The sequence below is a fragment of the Phyllostomus discolor genome, chromosome 2 (genome assembly GCF_004126475.2).
Source record: "Phyllostomus discolor isolate MPI-MPIP mPhyDis1 chromosome 2, mPhyDis1.pri.v3, whole genome shotgun sequence".
NCBI lineage: Eukaryota > Metazoa > Chordata > Mammalia > Chiroptera > Phyllostomidae > Phyllostomus > Phyllostomus discolor.
The window spans coordinates 144,464,471-144,484,065 of record NC_040904.2 but is presented as its reverse complement, the minus strand read 5'-3'; the positions used below and the strand labels follow the sequence as shown (position 1 = coordinate 144,484,065).

Below are 19,595 nucleotides of genomic sequence, written 5' to 3'. Positions count from 1 at the left end.
AGTCCACAGTGACTGGCATTACAAGGTTGGCTGGGCAAGGTGCAGTAAGCAAGGTCAAAGGCCACTGAAATTCAGAGGAGGGAGAGAGAAGGACTACCTATGAGTACCTTTCCAATTATGCAATTTTGATTTTAAACTTATGCAAATTTAAGGAACTGTCTTTTATTTCTTGGGTGGAAATGGGAAGCATGTGCAGGAGGGAAGGTTTGTGAAGGGTGATCCCTAAGATGCTGAGAAATTAGGAATGCAGCTTTCTTTTCCCTTTCACCCCTGCTCCGTGGGATTGCTGCCTTATCCAGATGCCTCAGAGGCCAAGAGGGCCGGGGGGAGGATGGGGCTGTGGGTGAAGGTGGTGGCTAGTGTTAGAAATACCTGCCTTAACCTTATCCCAAGCTAGGCATGGCCCTGTCCCCTACCTTTCCTAGGCTTTCCTGTATAAATTCTTTGGCTTCTCCCTGCGGACCTCAGTGGATGAGGAAGCGATCAAGATGTTGCTGTCTGCCCTGCTCCACACTTCCCATGAGGAGCTGCAGGACAGGGAGGTGAGGCAGAGTGCACTGGCAGAGGGGGAGCATTTTCAGTTTGAGAGGCAGGCTGGCAAGGTGGCTAGAGGCTGGAACCTGGCAAGCCAGACCACCTGGGTTGGAATCCCAGCCCTGTCACCTATTAGCTGTGTGCCCTTGAGCAACTTCTCCCTGCACCTCAGTTTCCTCCTCTATAAGATGGGGCTATGGGACTTATAGGATATTTCCTAAAAAGTTTTGTTTTAATTTTGAAATCATTTTATGCTTAAAGAAAAGTTGCAAAAACAAAAGCCAAAGAACTCCTGTTTATTCTTCTCCCAACAAATTCTCTCTGCAAAATCTTAATGTTTTTCCATGTTTGCTTTGTCTTCTCCCAGATAAATTATGTCATTAATTTATTTTTAAGTTGTTATTGCATCTTCTGAACCTGAAATGATGCTGCAGTCATGATGCTCATTTACCCCTAACTACCTTGGTGTCCATTACCTAAAAATAAGGATATTCTCTTACATAAGCCCAGTACAGTAACCAAAATCAGGAAATTATTGTTGCTACAGCACTATTATCTTGTTTATAGATCCAATTTGAAAATCATCAATTGTCCCAACAATGTGTTTCAGAGCAAAAGAAAAACATTCTTTTCTGTGGCCCAGAGTCTAATTCAGAATCAAACACTGCATTCAGTTGTCATTTCCTTTATTGTTCTTTAATCTGGAACAAGTTCCTCATCTTTATTTTTCATGACCTTGACATTTTAAAGATTTCATTTCTTTATTTTCAGGGAGAAAGAGGGGAAGGGAGGTAGAAAGAGAAGGAAAGGAACATCGACAGGTGGGAAAAACATTGACTGGTTGCCTCTTGCATAAGTCCCGACTGGGGTCCGAACTCACAACCCAGGCTTGTGCCCTGACTGGCATCGAGCCTGGGACATTTCGCTTTGTGGGACAGAGCCAACCCATGGAGCCACACCAGTCACGGCCATGATCTTGACATTTTGAAAGTGTACAGACCATTAATTTTGCAGAATGTGCCTAGGTTTTGGTTTGTTTCATATTTCCTCATGATCAGATTCAGATTGTGCATTTTTGGTGGAATCCCACAGAAGTGATGGATGCATGAAATGACGTGTGTTATAGGATGGTTTTGCGGGTAAAATGTAAAAGCACTGGGAAGAACGCCTGGCACCCAAGCACTCTCCACGTGTTCATGAGTTGTGCATTGGTGTCCACGCTCTGAGGCCTCCCCTTTCTGTGGCCTTTCCCTTGCCAGATCCTCAGAGCACCCATCACCATCCTGGGCAGCAGCAGTGACTCTCCAAGCCCAAGGTGCAAGCACTATCAATGGGGAGATGACACGTACAGGAAGGAGATAGCTAACTACACGGAATGGCCTACTAAAGGCTACGTGACGTGGACTGTTGCTGAGGCATACTGGCCATGTGGGCTGCCTGGGACTTGGGCTGGTTGAGGCCAGTTTCAAAGAAGGAGGGAGGCAGTCATTCCCACTTGACATAACAGTGTGAGTCAAGACTCTGGGTCAGGAGCTTTTGGGGGCCCATCTAGAGAACAGTCAGAGGTCTAGCGGGACTGGAATGCAGAGTTCTTTGACAAGGAAGTGAAAGTGAACTCTGCTAGTACCTGGGGACAAGCTGAACACAGAAGAGAAAGACAAGAGGGAGAGGACATCTAGGATGGTCCCTGGGTTTCTGGCATCTCGGTGGGAAAAGAAGAAGAGTATCCTTCACTGAGACCAGGAACCCAGGACAAAAGGGGGACGAAGACGATGCATTCAGTTTTTGACCAGCAGGGATCGGGAGTGCCAGGTGGAGACGTCCACCAGTCATGTAGATTTGGAACTCTGATCTGGGCTGGGTGTCTAGATTTGGGAAACATGCTTTCTCCCTCTGCAAAACGGTGTCCCTAAAAGCATTAGTGTGGGGATCCATGAAATGACAGTATAAGGCTGGTGCAAACTAAACACTAATATTCTGATGTCAGTTAGGATGATGATAATGATGATGATGACCAGGATGAGTGGAAACCATGGCTAAGGGGGATGTAGGAAGAGGGACAGAACACCCTTTTTTTTTAATTAATTTATTTTTATTGTATTTATTTCATTACCATTTAGTCTCCTTAACCACCACCTCCACAGTCATCACACTGTTGTCCATGTCCTTGAGTCCTTTTTTCCTTCTGTTCAATCCCTCTACCTCCTAACCACACCCCCTGTAGGGGGGTTCCACCTGTAGAGCCCACCCCCGAACCCTTCCCCCCACCTGCCACAGATGAGAATAAGTCTAACAAGACATGATTTGCTTGGGGAGGAAAGGTGGCCGATCTCTCAGAGGAGAAGGGCCAAGAGCCTTGTCCTCAATGGCTTTTATTGGGTTTGTTTACACAGGAATTCAGGTAAAGCTCATTACTCATTGCCGGGAAGTAAGGATCAAATGACAAGGAACTCTGAGGGCTTACTTTGAGCTAGGGTCAGATAGCTAAAGAGCTGTAAAAAAAAACAAACAAACAAACAAAAAGAAACTTTAAGGAACAAACTTACTTCTTCTTTGGACCCTTATCATCCAATCGAGAGCATTCTAAACAAAGCAGGTTTCACAGGATTTTACATATTCTTTCTTAGGCCTGATCACCCAGGGAACTCGCCCTTTCCAGCACAGGGCTGCACCACTCTCTGTCACTGTTTCAGGCTTAGGTGGAGCAAGGGAAGTAAGGCAGCCAAGAGATTAGGAGATTTTCCCACAGACAATGAGGACTCAGGCTATGTGAAAGCCGAGGGGCGAGGGTCCATCACCCCCTTTTGCTGTAGCCCCCAAAGCCCTTCCTTGGGGGCCTCCCATGTGATCGTGCCTGTCTTAGGTCGTTCCCCCCTTGGGGAATCTTACCCGTCATTGGCTAACCGACCAAGCATTGCGGGCCAGGCAGGGTGAAGTAAAAGGAGCAGAAACGGTGCCCCTGCCGGGGAGATAAGCTTTTGTCTCCTTGCTGGCTTACGGTCCAAGGTCATTCCCTCAGCCTTAGCCTCGGCGGGGGTTACAGCTTCTGGTACCAGGCAGGGCGGTTCCCAACATCTCCCCCTTTTTTGTTTTTAAAATCAGTTGTAGTTGTTAGGCCTGTGAAACCTACTATTTGCTGTTTTCGAATGCGATCACAAGAAAACAATTCCCATACACATCACAAAGTTCAAATAAGGATTAAAACAAGGATGCACCCAAAGGGCTACCATAACCCAAACTTGTAAATTCAGTCCATCAAACCAGTTTTTAGGGTTCATGCATTGTAGATTACTGTTGAGAGTCTGGAACACCTTTTGTTCAGTTAGGCGTTTGATGTCACTGAGCTGCTGGTGCAACTCAAGCTGGAGCTGGTCAATTTTTCCTTTGAGATCGGTAGAAAATGCACCCTGCAGGCGATGACAAATATCTGCCCAGGAATGTTGACTGGAATACCACTTTAAAGGAGTAACACACACTTAGAGAAGTCTGTATTGAGGGAGTCCAATGGAGCAAAGGTGGGTTGCGGCCAGGGAAGCCCTTTCTGTGATCTGGCTTCACCCTCTTCTCCGGCAGCTCCAAAGGTCCTTCTGGAGAGTAAATACAAGCATACCCTCTTCCCCAAGTTAATAGTTCAACTGGGCCTTCCTATCTTCCTTCCCCTAATGGGTCTTTGTATGAGACCAAAGGGTGTGGGCCTGCAGCCCTGTTTTACACAAGGTATTTGTCTATGGGTGACTTTCAATTATTAGCACAATTCAAAATATTTTACATATATATTGCTAGCATGGTTAAATTGCTGGGGGATGTTTCTTGGCTCCCCTTTTTTGTTTGTTTAACAATGTTTTAAAGGTCTGGTGAGCTCTTTGAACAATTGCTTGGCCCATAGAGTTATAGGGGATACCTGTTTTATGTCGAATTTCCCATTCTTTTAAGAAAGTCTGAGTGGTTTGTGCAATTTGTCCTGGTCCGTTATCAGTCTTTATTTTTTGTGGATGGCCTAAGTGGCCAAAGGCCTCAAGCCAATGAGCTCTAATATTCTTCGCCGCCTCCCCATAAAAGGGGGGGGGGGACATGTAGAACACCTGAGTAGGTGTCTACCGATGTATACAAATATTTTAATCTTCCAGAAGGGGGGTAATGAGTAACATCTGTCTGCCAAATCATTCGAGGTTGCAACCCTCTGGGGTTAATCCCAAGAGTAGGGGGTGCTTTTGAAAGCGCTTGACAATCTGGACATTCTCTAATAATTTGTTATGCTTGGGCCCGTGGAATATTAAATTCTTGACGTAAGGCCTGACTATTTTGGTGAAAAAATTGATGAGACATTACTGCAGATTGAAAAGCATCTGCTAGGCTGACAAGAGCATCAGCCCGAGATTTACCTTCTGCCATTGGTCCGGGTAAGCCCGAATGAGATTGGATATGGGTAGTGAATAAAGGGTGCTTCCTCTTATCTAAAAGACTTTGCAGGGTTAACAATAGACTTAGTAACTGAAGCTCAATGGACTCTTTCAATAGAGCCTGATCTATATGAAGGAGTGTATATACAGTATAACCAGAGTCACAAACTAAATTAAGAGGCTCTTTGGGCCAATGTTGGAGGGCAAGAATAGCCCCTGAAATTTCCGCCCATTGGGTCGAAGAGTGCCCTCCAGAAAGAAACTGTTTCCACTCATTCCCTTCTTTCCAGGTGATAGAGGCTTTCCCTGTTTTTCCTGAACCGTCAGTAAAGATGGTTCTAGATTTAGGAATAGGAGTGGCGCTGAATTTTTCCCCCATATTGATATTAAGAGTGGGGAGGTTTGGGAGAAGTTTATCAGAAGGCAGATGAGTATTAAGATCTCCTACAAAATCAGCAACTGCACACTGAAATTCTAAAGATTGACTATAAAGTTGTTGTAGATGCACTTGGGTGAGTGGAGCATGTATAACAGCTAGGTCATGGCCAAAAAAGCTGAATACTCTATCATGGCCTTTGATAATAAGCTGACATAGCACAGTAATATAGATGGTAATCGTGAGCTGCTGCCTGGAAGAAAGGTATTGGTTAACTAAATCTAATTCCTGTCTAGACTGGTCACTTAAGGGTCTAGGGGAATAAAGTCCGGATCTGGACAGTGGCCGCTAAGGAAAAGGCGGCAGGGTGATTTGTACTCCTCACTGACTGAGAAGGTCCCGGCCCCAGATACCAAGTGGGGCGGGAAGGAGGTAAGGCTGAATTTGTCCAACTTGCCCACTTGGACCAAAACATTTAAGAGTCCACACACTTTTGTGGGGCTGAGAAATGCCCCCTATCTTAGGTATAGAAATGCAAACAAAATGAAAATCCCTTTCTTCAAAGTAAGCATGGTGGCAGCCTCCCAAATCAGGGGGGCTGCTGTCCCTTACCTCAGAGATGACCTGGCTGGAACTTCCCTCTGTGACATGCTGTCTGCGCCAGTTCTAAGTCTGCTGCCAGGCGCTGGCCAAGGCAAGGCTCCATGTGGAACCATGCCCTGGGGGCGGGTCTAGAGGGTCAGGCGGGTCAGGACCGCACTGGGCACTGGGTGCGCAGAACGGTTGCTCCCATTTGCACAGGGAGGACGGAAGGTGAGGAGGACTGACTCTGCCTTCTGCTGCTGCCGGTCCTTGGCAGAAAGACCAGGCCCCACTGTGCTGCCAACATAGGCACACCGGACACCGGTGCCCCAGCTGGGCTCGCCAGGTGCAGCCGTGATGCTCACTGCAGCTGGGGCAACCCACAGGAAGGGTCCGGCAGGCGTCTAGAGTCTCCGCCGCCACCATCCCATAGGCCCCTTCTCTTTTTGTCTAAGCTTTCCTGACTATGAGGACCTCTCTGTTCTGCTTTTTCCCATATTTCCAAATCTAAAGATCCCTTGTCAGGGAGACATTTAACAGCCTTCAAAAGCTGAATTAGTTTAAAACATTGATCTTGTTCTTTAGAGAGCTCGTTGCCTATGGTTGAGTATTTCTAGAACCCCTTAAAAAATTCCTTAACAAATAAACGAGCCTTTTCTGAAATTCCTACTGCCGCAAGAGCAGCGATTACAAAACCAGTTTCAGTTTCACTTTCACTCCACCTGCACCCTCAGTTCCTGTTTCTTGCTAGTGAGGAGAGTGCAGTGGGTCAAAAATGTGCTGTTGGTGGAAGATAGTCAGGGAGAGGGGTACTGGATATTTCGGGTACCCTAACCCTACTGATGGGTCTCGGTTTCTCTTCCCAGTCATGTAGACCAGCGAGCTGGGAGGGCTCGGAGCGCTGGGTGACCGACCCTTAAATTGCGCTTCCCCGAATGAGCCAAAAGTTAAATTACAGGAGACGGAATTCCCTATGAGGCCCCAACACGTCTTGGGGATTAGACCCCAGACACCTCCGAGAGGCCCCCACTCACGTAGGGATGCCTGAGATCTAGAGCCGGAGGGAGGAAGTGCCTCTTTTTTTCCGGGCTCAGCAAGAACCTGAACCGCTCATAAATACCTCACTACAAAAGCTGATAAAAGGAAAAGTCTTTGCTTTCTCCTCCCCAAGCCTAAATCCTAGGTGGGGATCATGTTGCAGGGGATGGGACTGTGAATGCTTTTACAGTGTGCCTCTCGTTGTGTGGGCTTTTTCTTGCAGTTGGTGGGAAACCTAGTGTTCTGACCCGGCCCATGTCCCAACTTATACCCCTCACGGGAGACTTCTGGCGGCAAGCGCCCTTGTGGCTCTTAACTGCTCGACCCGTGCCCGCAAAGTGCAGCAAATGCTTGGGAGAGAGAAAGCAAGACTCCTTTCGTGGGAGAGGGTGCAGGGGAAAGAAATGAGCAGAAAACGACACGAGGGGCGGCACAACAGTAACCTTTCCTCTTATCTGTAACACACCTGGGGGCCTTAACAAGAGTTGCCCCTGTCTCTGGGGGGATGAAAGCCCTCATTTCCATCCTCTTAGGTGTGCCGTCTGTGACGATGGCTCGTACCCTGTAGACAAAGCAGGTCCAGAATCCTCAGGTCCCTGTACGAGTGCCAGATGTGGGTGGGCTCTGCCCGCAGGGCACCCCCCCCATCTGCCACGGATGAGAATAACTCTAACAAGACATGAGCTTGGGGAGGAAAGGTGGCCGATCTCTCAGAGGAGAAGGGCCAAGAGCCTTGTCCTCAATGGCTTGTATTGGGTTTGTTTACCCAGGAATTCAGGTAAAGCTCATTACTCATTGCCGGGAAGTAAGGATCAAATGACAAGGAACTCTGAGGGCCTATATTGAGCCAGGGTCAGATAGCTAAAGAGCTGTAAAAAAAAAAAAAAAAAAAACAACTTTAAGGAACAAACTTACTTCTTCTTTGGACCCTTATCATCCAATCGAGAGCATTCTAAACAAAGCAGGTTTCACAGGATTTTACATATTCTTTCTTAGGCCTGATCACCCAGGGAACTCGCCCTTTCCAGCACAGGGCTGCACCACTCTGTCACTGTTTCAGGCTTAGGTGGAACAAGGGAAGTAAGGCAGCCAAGAGATTAGGAGATTTTCCCACAGACAATGAGGACTCAGGCTATGTGAAAGCCGAGGGGCGAGGGTCCATCACCCCCTTTTGCTGTAGCCCCCAAAGCCCTTCCTTGGGGGCCTCCCACGTGATCGTGCCTGTCTTAGGTCGTTCCCCCCTTGGGGAATCTTACCCGTCATTGGCTAACCGACCAAGCATTGCGGGCCAGGCAGGGTGAAGTAAAAGGAGCAGAAGCAGTGCCCCTGCCCGGGATATAAGCTTTTGTCTCCTTGCTCGTTTACGGTCCAAGGTCATTCCCTCAGCCTTAGCCTCGGCGGGGGTTACAGCTTCTGGTACCAGGCAGGGCGGTTCCCAACAACCCCCATAGCTGTCAGCCTGCTCTCTATGTACGAATCTGTCTCTATGTTGCCTGTTATTTCAGTTTGTTCTTTAGATTCCACATATGTGTGAAATCACTTGGTATTTGTCTTACTCCGGCTTATTTCACTTAGCATAATGTTCTTGAGATCCATCCATACTGTGTTGCAAAGGGAGACATTTTCTGTTTTAAAGCTGAGTAGTATTCCATTGTGTAAATGTCCCATCGTTGTTTTTCTCACTCATCTATGAATGGACACTGTGGCTGCTTCTCTATCTTGGTGACTGTCAATAATGCTGCAGTGAACATAGGGGTGCTTATGTTCTATTGAATTAGTGTTTTGGATTCCTTCAGATATATTCCCAGAAGTGGGATGACTGGGTCAAAATGCAGATCCATTTTTAATTTTCTGAGGTATCTACATACTGCTTTCCACAGTGGCTGCTCCAGTCTGTATTCCCACAGAGTGCAAAGGGGTTCCCCTTTCTCCCCATCCTCACCAGCACTTGTTGTTTGTTGATGTATTGATGATGGCCATTTTGACAGGTGTGAGATGATATCTCATTGTGATTTTATCTTGCGTTTCTCTGATGACTAGTGAACTCGAGCATCTTTTCATCTGTGTACTGGCCATCTGTAGGTCTTCTTCGAAGAAGGCTCTATTCAGGTCCTTAGCCCATTTTTCAACTGTGTTGTAGGTATTTTTGGTGTTGAGTTTCATAAGTTCTTCATAAATTGGATATTAGCCTCTTATCAGATATATTGGCAAATATGTTCTCCTGTCCTGTGGGCTTTCTCTTTATTTTGTTGATGTTTTCCTTTGGTGTGCAGAAAATTTTTAGTTTGATATACTCCCATTTGTTTATTTTTTTTCTTTTGTTTCTATTGCCACGGGAGATATATCTGATAAAATACTGCTATGAGCTATGTCTGAGATTTTGCTGACTATGTTATCTTCTAGGGTTTTTATGGGTTGGTCTCTAATGTTTAAGTCTTTAATCCATTTTGAATTTATTCTTGTGTGTGGTGTAAGAAGCTAGTCTAGTTTCATCTTTATGCACATATCTGTCCAGTTGTCCCAACACCATGATTAAATGAACTATCTTTAGCTCATTGTATGTGCTCAGTTCCTCTGTTGAATATTAATTGACTCTAAAGTGTGGGTTTATTTCTGGGCTTTGTATTCTGTTCCATTGATCTATGTGTCTGTTTTTATGCCAGTACCATGCTGTTTTGATTATTATGGCCTTATACTATGGTTCAACATTAGGTAGCATGATTCCTCCAACTTTGTTCATCTATCTCAGGATCGCTGTTGCTATGTGTGGCCTATGCAGAGAACCCCCTTTTGATACTCCACTAGTCCCTCCTTTCTAACCAGGTAAAGATTTCCCTTCATCTACTTGGAGTGAGAGTCTACAAGTCCTGCTAAAACCTCACCCCGTCTTGAGGATCTGTGTCCTGGAGCCTGTCAGTGTCTCGAGGTCCTCCACTCTGCCTTTTCCTGCTGCTGAGACTTAATGGTGGCCCTTCCAGGATGAATGAACCAGTTGGCAAACAGCTGGCACCTGCATGTCTGTGTTGACCATTTCTCTGGCCTCTGTGCCCAGGCATCCTCATTGAATAAGCTCTCGGGAGAAGCTTGGCTGACCCTGTAGTCAAAGGGTCCTGTTATGTGACAGAGGGATTTGAGTTAAAGTCTTCTCCTGGCAGGAACCAGAGAGTCCCCAAGCCCTAGTGCTTTTGGCTCTCTCTAGTTGTTGATGCCCAGATCCACTTGTACTCCAACTTTCAGATCCACTGGCACGGAAAACATTTCCACCTGGTTGTGGTACCACACTTCCCATACAACACATCCAGGGACTCACTCCTTCCTCTCTGTCCAAATAGACAGGCTCCCCATTTCACCTGCCTGTTTTGGTCAGAGTTACTGCTGTCTTCTGTTCTCCTAAACCAGAAATATGGGCATTGTCTGTGTCTTCCCTCTCGTCCATCTCCTCTCTGATTAGCTACCCAATCCTGTCAATAAGGTGCCTGAGATTTGCTCTTCCCCCTGTTGCCCTATCAGAACAAACGTTCTCTGAATTCCTAGTACATATAAAAATATCCTCAATTGTGCAATATTGAATTTGATAATACCGAGATTATTTTTAAACCTGTGACTTTAATTTCTTTTTATTCATTATCTTCTTGAATTAGTTCTTGCAAAGATATTTTGTTCTCCATCTGGAGTTTTAAACAGTGCAAGTCTGGGGAAACAAATTTCCCTTCCATTTCTTTTCCCTCCTTTTCTTTCCCAGACTCTCTCTAAATCCCGCTTCTGGGGAGCATAGCAGGTGCTTGGTTCACCCTGAGCTGTGGCATGCGTGTGAGGCTCTCCCCATTACAGGGCATTGCTGTGGCGCTCAGTGTTGTGTCCATGAAACATCTGAAGATAGTCCTGGAAGAAGTGAGACTATAAGTACTGTCCTCACTGACAAGGACTCATCGCCCACCCTGAAACTCATGAAGGTGATACCATTCCCAGAGGGCTCTGCCCACCTCCCACACAGAGCCCTCCAAGGCATCCCCATCACCCCAGCCTCCCATTTCTCGAGCTTTGTGATGCACCTATATGGGCTTCTCTTTCCCTCTGACCAAATGTGGGAGAGATTCTCCTACCCCTCCCTTTCTCTTGCTCCCTCCTGCCACACTTTAGGCCCTGGTAGTGTGACGGACAACTGCCGTGTTGAGCCCCTGTGCTTTGTTCTTTCTTTTAGCCAAATAAGGTAACTAGATGTAACTTCCGCATTTGGGCTTCTGTAACCTTGCTTCGCCACGTCCGCAGGAAGCTCGGGGCTATTTAAACCCTGGAAGGTCAGAGTTCGGGGCTCAGAATTTGGAGTCCCATTGCCTCCTCTGAGCCCGCGTGCGTAATAAAGGGTCATGCTCCTTCATCTCTACCGCCTGTGAGTTATTCTTTCCCTCAACATTTTGGTTCCCTGACCGGGAAACGACTCACACCAAGCAGGCATTTTGCCTCCAGTGGAGAAGACCGGGGGCTCGGCAGGGGAGCCCTGTCGCAGGGGAAGGAGCACGTGCCCCGGTTGTTTCGGGCTTCCTGGGGTGGAGGCTCTCATGCCAAGTACCCGTCTGCTCTAAGGCCCGGGCGGAAGGGGAGAGATGGACCACGAACTGTTGGAGGTGCCAGATCGGTAAGTGCCCCGGGGACCAGACCCGAGACCACGGAGAGGCTGATCACCTCTCAACCAGAAATTCAGGAGTCTGGGCCACGTTAAGATAGGGCTCAGACCACCGGGCTCCAGCTCGGGGGAGGAAAAGTTATAAACTCTGCGTGACTGAGAGTGTGAGTGTGAATGTGTCTGTGACTCCACGAGCCGAATTAGGCTTACGGAGTCTGATTGGGCCTTCACCTGTGGTTCCTGGGTCGGTCATATGGCATAATGGCTGGGAAGATAACCCGAACGACTACACGGGCAGCCTCTAGCTAAGACCGACCTAAGTCCCTCGCGAGAGGACAGGCCAGGCGGGCGTGAAAAAGATCCCCTTTTTCTTTGTTTGTCTGCGTCCTAAGGGAGGGAGACATGGGGGGCGGACCGTCAACCGTCCTAGACTGTATGCTCCAGAATTTTGACCGGTTCTGAGGACAAGACCCCTCGATGAACCCGGGCCAGCTGGAGACTTTCTGTACTTTAGAATGGCCCACCTTCGGGGTAGGCTGGCCCCCTGAGGGCACCCTGAATCTAAGCATAATTAGAGCAGTTTACCTGATAGTCACCGGGAACCCAGGGCGCCCGGACCAATACGTCTATATAGATAGATGGCAGGAATTAGCCCAAGACATGCCAAGGTGGCTCCAGCAGTATGCTAGAGTAGCCCCGAAGCATCTAGGCACCTCAGGGCAGAAGAAGAAGTCCAGGTCATGCTGTGGGCGGCCGGATAGACCCCAAACTCAGATTCTGGTGGCTAGAGGCCTAAAGCATCCAATCCACCAGGGGCACGCTGAGGATGACCAACCCATTTCCCCGCCACCGTATGGGGCACTCCCCACCACACCGCCAGGGCCAGACACCCCTCCTATTCAGTCTCGCCCCCACCAGAGGAGGACACACGGGGTCTCCTGGAAACTGCGCCGTCGCCAGTTGTGACCCGATTAAGGCATCATCAGGCCCTCCAGGTGCCCCTGAGAGAGGCTCAAGGGCCCCTGCAGGCCACGGGCGATGGGACGCTCAGGCCGTGACCTGTAGTTTTCTATTGCCAGCCATTCACCACCACTGATCTCCTTAACTGGAAACACCACACGCCATCATATTCGGAAAAGCCACAGGCATTAATTGATTTAGTGGAATCCATAATGCAGACCCACCGGACCACCTGGTGTGATTGTCGCCAGCTCCTGTTAACGCTATTTAACACAGAGGAGAGGCGCAAGATCATGCAAGAGGCCCATCCGTACCTCGAAACTCATGCCCCGGCAGGCACCCTTGATCCCGAGCGGCAGCCCCAGAAGCTCGGCCGGACTGGGACCACAATACAGAGCAGGGGAGAGCAGCTCTTGACCGATATCGGGAGGCCATCCTGCAAGGGGTCAGGGCCGGGGCTAGGAAGCCCACCAACATGGCAAAGGTCTCCAGTATAATGCAACGGGCAGACGAGTGCCCAGGGGACTTCCTAGAGCGACTAACTGAAACATACAGAATATATACCCCTTTTGATCCTGAGAGTCCGGATAGCCAGTGGATGGTTAATACGGCATTCGTGACTCAGTCGGCGCCCGATATCCGAAAAAAGCTGCAGAAATTGGAGGGTTTTGCCGGCATGAACATCAGCCAGTTAGTAGAAGTGGCAAATAAAGTCTACAACAACAGGGAGGAGGCGGCTGAGACAGCAGCCTTAGAAAAGCAGAAAAAGAAGGCAGCGCTATTAGCAGCCACCCTGGTGGCCCCAGCAAAGAGTCCACAGAAGAAAAGGGCAGAAAGGCCATCTTAAAGTAGACAAAGACCAGTGTGCCTATTGTAAAAAGAGAGGCCGCCAGAAATGAGACTGCCCGAACCGAAAGCGAAAGGAAGAACTGACGTTCCCTCCGGCACCTGGGATCCTCAGTTTGGCGGGTTCGGATACTGAATGAGCAGGACCGGGCTCAATGAAACTCGGCCCCCACGAGCCCATGGTCCGAGCCAGAGTTGGGGACCACCCACTGACTTTTACGATAGACACCAGAGCTGAGCATTTGGTAGTCACCACCCCTGTGGCCCTGCCATCAGGCCGAGAAGTTTCCATCGTGGGAGCCACAGGGCAGCCCAGTGAGCCAAAGAAGTTTTGCCAGGCCCGGACAATCGAGCTGGGAGGGCACCAGGTCCGCCATGAATTCCTCTGCCTACCCGAATGCCCTGTGCCCTTCCTAGGCAGAGACTTGTTGAGTAAGCTTTCGGCCCGGGTAGCCTTTCACCCCACTGGACAAGCCACACTCGAATTAGGAAGCTCGAGTTTAGTGGCCCTCGTCATACCCTGGGAGGAAGAATACCGGATCCATGAAGAAGAGGGAGGCGTAGGCAGCCAAGACCCCCTCATAGGAGAATTTCCTGATGTATGGGCAGAGGGAAACTCGCCAGGACTTGCTACCGGTCGAACCCCGGTGATCATAGACCTGAAACCAGGGACACAGCCCCGCTGCCTCAGGCAATACCACATATCCAAAGAGGCCCGACTAGGCATATCAGGGGTAATAGACAAGTACCTGTCTGAAGGAGTACTGGTTCCCTGCCAGTCGCATTGGAACACGCCGCTCCTCCCTGTGAAGAAGCCAGACGGGTCTGGGTATCGCCTGGTACAAGATCTCAGGGCTGTCAATGAGGTCGCCCTGACTCTACACCCTACGGTGCCTGACCCATACACGCTATAAAGCCAACTGCCCCCGACTGCCTCGCATTTCACCTGTGTGGACTTAAAGGACGCCTTCTTTTGTATACCTCTGGCCCCTGTAAGCCAGCCAATATTTGCATTTGAATGGGAAAACCCCCATACTGGCACCAAGACCCAACTAACCTGGACCCAGCTGCCTCAGGGGTTCAAGAACTTCCCCACTATATTCAGTGAAGCATTGGCTCGGGACCTGAAACCATTCTCAGAGCAGCACCCCGACCTTGTTTTACTCCAGTATGTGGAGGATTTGCTGTTGGCAGTGCCAGGCAATTACGAGTGCCGGGAAGGGACGCGGGCCCTGCTCCGGCCGCTGGCATCCAAAGGCTACCGAGTGTCCAAAAGGAAGGCCCAGATCTGCCAACAGGAAGTCTGGCACCTGGGTTTCCAAATAAGCCAGGGGCACAGGGCATTAGGAAGCGAAAGGAGGGCTGTGATCAATCGGCAATCCAGCCCAACAACTAGAAGACAGCTCCGGGAATTTCTGGGGGCAGCTGGGCTTTGCCGAATATGGATCCCAGGGTACGCGGGGATAGCAAAACCTCTATATCAAGCCCTCAAAGGGGCAGAGAGTGCTCCATTTAATTGGGGAACAGAGCAACAGAGCACTTTTGGGAAGCTAAAGGAGCTTCTGGTCAGCACCCCGGCCCTCGGCTTACCCAACCCCGATAAGCCATTCTCCCTCTATGTCCATGAAAAGGGGAAAGTAGCCTTGGGAGTCCTGACTCAAGAAGTTGGACCGTGGCAACGCCCGGTAGCTTACCGCTCCAAGCAACTGGACAACGTAGCAGCCGGATGGCTTCCCTGCTTGCGGGCCATAGCGGCCACTGTCTCCCTCTTCCAAGAAGCTGACAAGCTTACCTTAGGGCAGGAAATTAGCTCATACATGCCACACGCTGTGCACAGCCTCCTCCAAGGGCAGGGACATCGGTGGCTGTCCAACCTGCGGCTTACCCAGTACCAAGGGGTGCTGCAGGAAAACCCTCGAGTACATCTGAAGACGGTGCGAAAGATCAATCCCGCCACCCTCCTACCTGCAGAGGCTGGGGAACGCGACCACAACTGTGAGGAGGCCACTGATCAGGTGTATGCCAGCCGGCCAGACTTGAAAGACCAGCCATTGGCCCGGGCGGACCTAAACCTGTACACCGACGGGAGCAGTACCATACCTGAGAAGGGGGAGCGGACTGCCGGATACGCTGCAACTACAAAAGGCCAGGTTCTCGAAGCAGAGCCCCTGCCCTCCGGGTGGTCAGCCCAAAGGGCAGAACTTTATGCCCTTATTCGAGCCCTGGAACTAAGCAAGGGAAAAAGGGTCAACATATACTCTGACTTCAAGTATGCCTTTGCCACCCTCCATGTACATGGGGCCATATATAGAGAAAGAGGACTACTGATTGCCGAAGGAAAAGAAATAAAGAACAAAACTGAAATCCTCCGACTCCTAGAGGCTGTATGGAGCCCAGCTCAGGTAGCAATAATGCACTGCCAGGGACACACTAAGGGCAACGCAGAGGAGGCCATAGGAAACCGACTCGAGGATCAAGCTGCAAAAGCTGCCGCTAAGAAACAGGACTATCCAAAGGCCACAGTGAGCCCATTGATCAGCTCCCCTTTGAGCACCCAAGACTATCAACCAGCCGAAGAAGAATGGGCTAGGCGGGCTCAAGCATCCAGAACACCAGAGGGCCTGTGGAGGCTCCCTGACAGGCGAGTTTACGTGCCCCGGGGCCAGGTGGCACAGGTGGTTCAGAATTGCCACACCCTGACCCATCTAGGAAAAACAGCCCTAGAAAACCTGCTCCGAAGGTACCTCTACATACCCAACCTCGCCACACTATGTGCCAGCATTTCAGCCAGATGTGTAACTTGCGCCAAGAACAACGCAGCAGGAAATAATCGAGTCCCTCCAGGAATACAGCACCGAGGGACCCAACCTTTGGAAGACCTGTGGGTAGATTTCACTGAGGTCAAACCAAGCCGGGGATATAAGTACCTGCTCATCCTCGTATGCACCTTCTCAGGTTGGGTCCAGGCCTTCCCCACTAGGACTAGGACTGAAAAGGCCCGGTAAGTAGCCCAAGTTCTACTAAGGGAAATAATTCCCGACACGGGCTACCCCTGAGCCTCGGGAGCAACCACGGACCAGCTTTCGTTTCCCAGGTGGTGCAGGACTTAGCAAGACTATTGAATATAAAGTGGAAGTTGCATACTGCGTACCGGCCCGAAAGCTCAGGGAAAGTAGAAAGAATGAATAGAACACTGAAAGAAACCCTGGGAAAACTCTGCCAGGAAACCGGATTACCCTGGACAGACTTGTTGCCAACAGCCTTGCTTCGGATAAGGAATACCCCAAATCAGGCAGGGTATGCCCCCTATGAATTAGTGTATGGAAGGCCTACCCCAATAGTGAGAATAACTGGACCCACCGATTTGCCAATAAAAGGAGAGACAGGGCAAAGAAGATACCTAGAGCAGGTGGGGAAGGTATTAGATCAGATACGAGAAGCCCAATTAGGGTTCGAACCTAAACCCTGGGGTGGGGGGGTCAGCGCACCCACACCGTCCAGGGCAATATGTATGGGTAAAGGACTGGAAAAAAGAGCCCCTCCAGCCTGTGTGGACGGGCCCCCACTTGGTACTTTTAACCACCCTCACTGCCCTAAAAGTTGCAGGTATCGCACTGTGGATCCACCACTCTCGGGTGAAAGCAGCCACTGAGCCAGAGGGACCAGAAGAAGAAATTACCGAGCAGCAAGTTCCTGCCTTAAAACTGCAGCGCCGGCCAAAGGCCTTGGGAGCCCAGGACACTTGGAAGGTCGCGGAATAACATCATGAAATGAATACTACTGTGCCTATGGGTCACCACGGGGGCAGCCCTAGAGCAGCCTTATGTATGGAAGTTTTATGCCAGAGAGACATATGCTAAAAACAATAATATAATAACACACACTGTAGGCATCGTGACCTGTCACAAAGCCAGATGTAAAGGTCAACTGACCCTCACCATCCCCACCTCCAGCCTTAAAAGCCTCGTAGGGTGGGAGCGAACGGTGGGTCCTGCGGTGTGCTTGACCAGAGACCAGCGCCTTTATTCTTTCTACGAAGGGTGCGACTGGAAACCTGAAGTTTATGGTGGATGCCCTTACGGGTACTGCCGCCATCATTCCACTGAAATGGGCAAAGAGCTAAAAATTCCCATACTAGACCCAGACAGCGAAGACTGGGAAACTGGAGTCCGAGGGAGAATCTACGTTAATATGTGGCATTCAGGGCCAGTCGGAGACATATTCATATACAAGGCCCAAGAAACGCAGAACCTCAGCCTAAATACGATCTACCGTATCCATTCAGTCAGAGAAGAACAGGAAAAGACTCTGTCTCAGAAATTAGATAGTCAAGAGCCAGTAGGGCTTTTCTCCTGGATAAAACTAATACAGCAAGGAGCACAGCTCCTTAATCTAACCAGCCCAGGCAATTACAATAACTGTTTCTTATGTGCATATCTTAGCAGGCCACCACTGACTGCGGTTCCACTCCGACAATCCTTTGCTGTTTCCCAAACCCAGACCCCAACACCCTTTTCTCTCCAAGGTATTCCCTTATTTCAGGACCCATCTGCCGGAGCGCCAGAGTGCTGCGGACCACCCAGTTCCTGCAATCAGACGCTGCCCTCCTGCGGATCTATCGCCTATCTACCGGGAACTTTCTTTTGGTGTAATGGGACTCTCTACCTGTCGGTAAACCAAAGCATCCTAACCCCTTGCTATCCCGTGGCCCTAGCTCCCCAACTCGTCTTATACCGGCTGGGTGAGTTAAGTACCCTACTGGCTCGAGAATATCATAAGCTGTAAGCGAGCAGTTTTCCTCCCCTCGTTGGTCGGGCTAAGCTACTTCGCCACTCCAGTCATCGGGACAGGACTGGGGAGTACAGGACTGGCAGTCAGCCTCCAATCCACCCAGGAGCTCCGGGAAGAGTTAAACCAGGCCATGGACGCCTCTGCGCTATGCATGGCCTCGCTGCAGAGACAAATAACTTGCCTAGCTCGCGTAGCCCAACAGAACTTAGACCTACTCACCGAGGAAAAGGGGGGAACCTGCCTTTTCCTCCAGGAAGCATGCTGCTACTATGTTAATGAAAGTGGAACAGTAGAAGAAAACATCAGTAAGCTGAAAGACGTTCGCCGGAGATTGGGGAGCGTCAGCTCCACCGCTGAAGGACACTCCTGGTGGCAATCAGCTCTATTCTCTATGTTAGCCCCTATCTTAGACCCCCTCCTCATCCCTTTTCCCCCATTGACTCTAGGAACCTGCTTGCTGCGCCCGGTAGTGCAACACAAAGAAGCCACAGTAACCCGAAGAGCTACCGCCAAGATCCTTTCCCTCCAGAGACACCATTACCGGAGATGACAGCCGACTCAGACAGCGGGCGGACATGCCGACTGTGATATTGATGCTACAACAGACACCAGTGCTGTTTAGCATCAAACGGGGGAATGTGATGGGCAACTGCCATGTTGAGCTCCTGTGCTTCCGTGTTGAGCCCGTGCTTTGTTCTTTGTTTTAGCCAAATAACGTAACTACATCTAACTTCCACATTTGGGCTTCTGTAACCTTGCTTAGCACGTAGGCAGGAAGCCCCGGACTATTTAAACTCTGGAAGGTCAGAGTTCGGGGCTCAGAACTTGGAGTCCCATTGTCTCCTCTGAGCCCGTGTGCGTAATAAAGGGTCGTGCTCTGCCATCTCTACAGCCTGTGAGTTGTTCTTTCCAGCAACAGTTATCAGCAGCTGCATGCCCTCTTCCCCCAACTGCTCACCATTCCATCAACCCATCTTCCCTCCCACAACCTCTGAGCCACCTTTTCCTTCTGAACTTGTTTCCCCGTCAGGCAATGTGGGTTAGGTAAGAAGGAGCCAAGTTTTCCCCTTTCCCCTACAGGAACATCAGCGAAGGAAATGGGTGATGGTATGTAGTACCATCTGTTTAACTTACGGAAAAATAATTGTAGAGCACAAGGGAGCCATCTTCACACATTTAGATGGCAAAATAATTGTAGAGCACAAGGGAGCCATCTTCACACATTTAGATGGCATCCTGGCCTTGGTCCTGCAACACTACCACAACTGCATTGTGGAGAAGGTACTTCCTGTTCACTCTGCTTCTCCAGCGTCCCTTCTCTGCCATCTTTTCGCCTGCCCTTTCAGAAAAACGCCTGGCCTTGAATGGCAGTCAGGGTGTGGGGGACTAGTGCAGTTACTTCTCCTGTATTTCTATCCTTTCACTTAATGCCACTGGAGACTCT

At 49.7% G+C, this 19,595-nt stretch overlaps 1 long non-coding RNA gene across 1 annotated transcript; it reads left to right on the top strand.

Annotated features, from left to right (window-relative positions):
• The first annotated feature begins 436 nt into the window (after positions 1 to 436).
• LOC118499013 lies at positions 437 to 19,316 on the top strand. Its single transcript, XR_004901513.1, has 3 exons — positions 437 to 542; positions 10,762 to 10,883; positions 19,232 to 19,316. It is a non-coding gene; the product is annotated as an uncharacterized LOC118499013 (long non-coding RNA).
• The last annotated feature ends 279 nt before the right edge of the window (positions 19,317 to 19,595 follow it).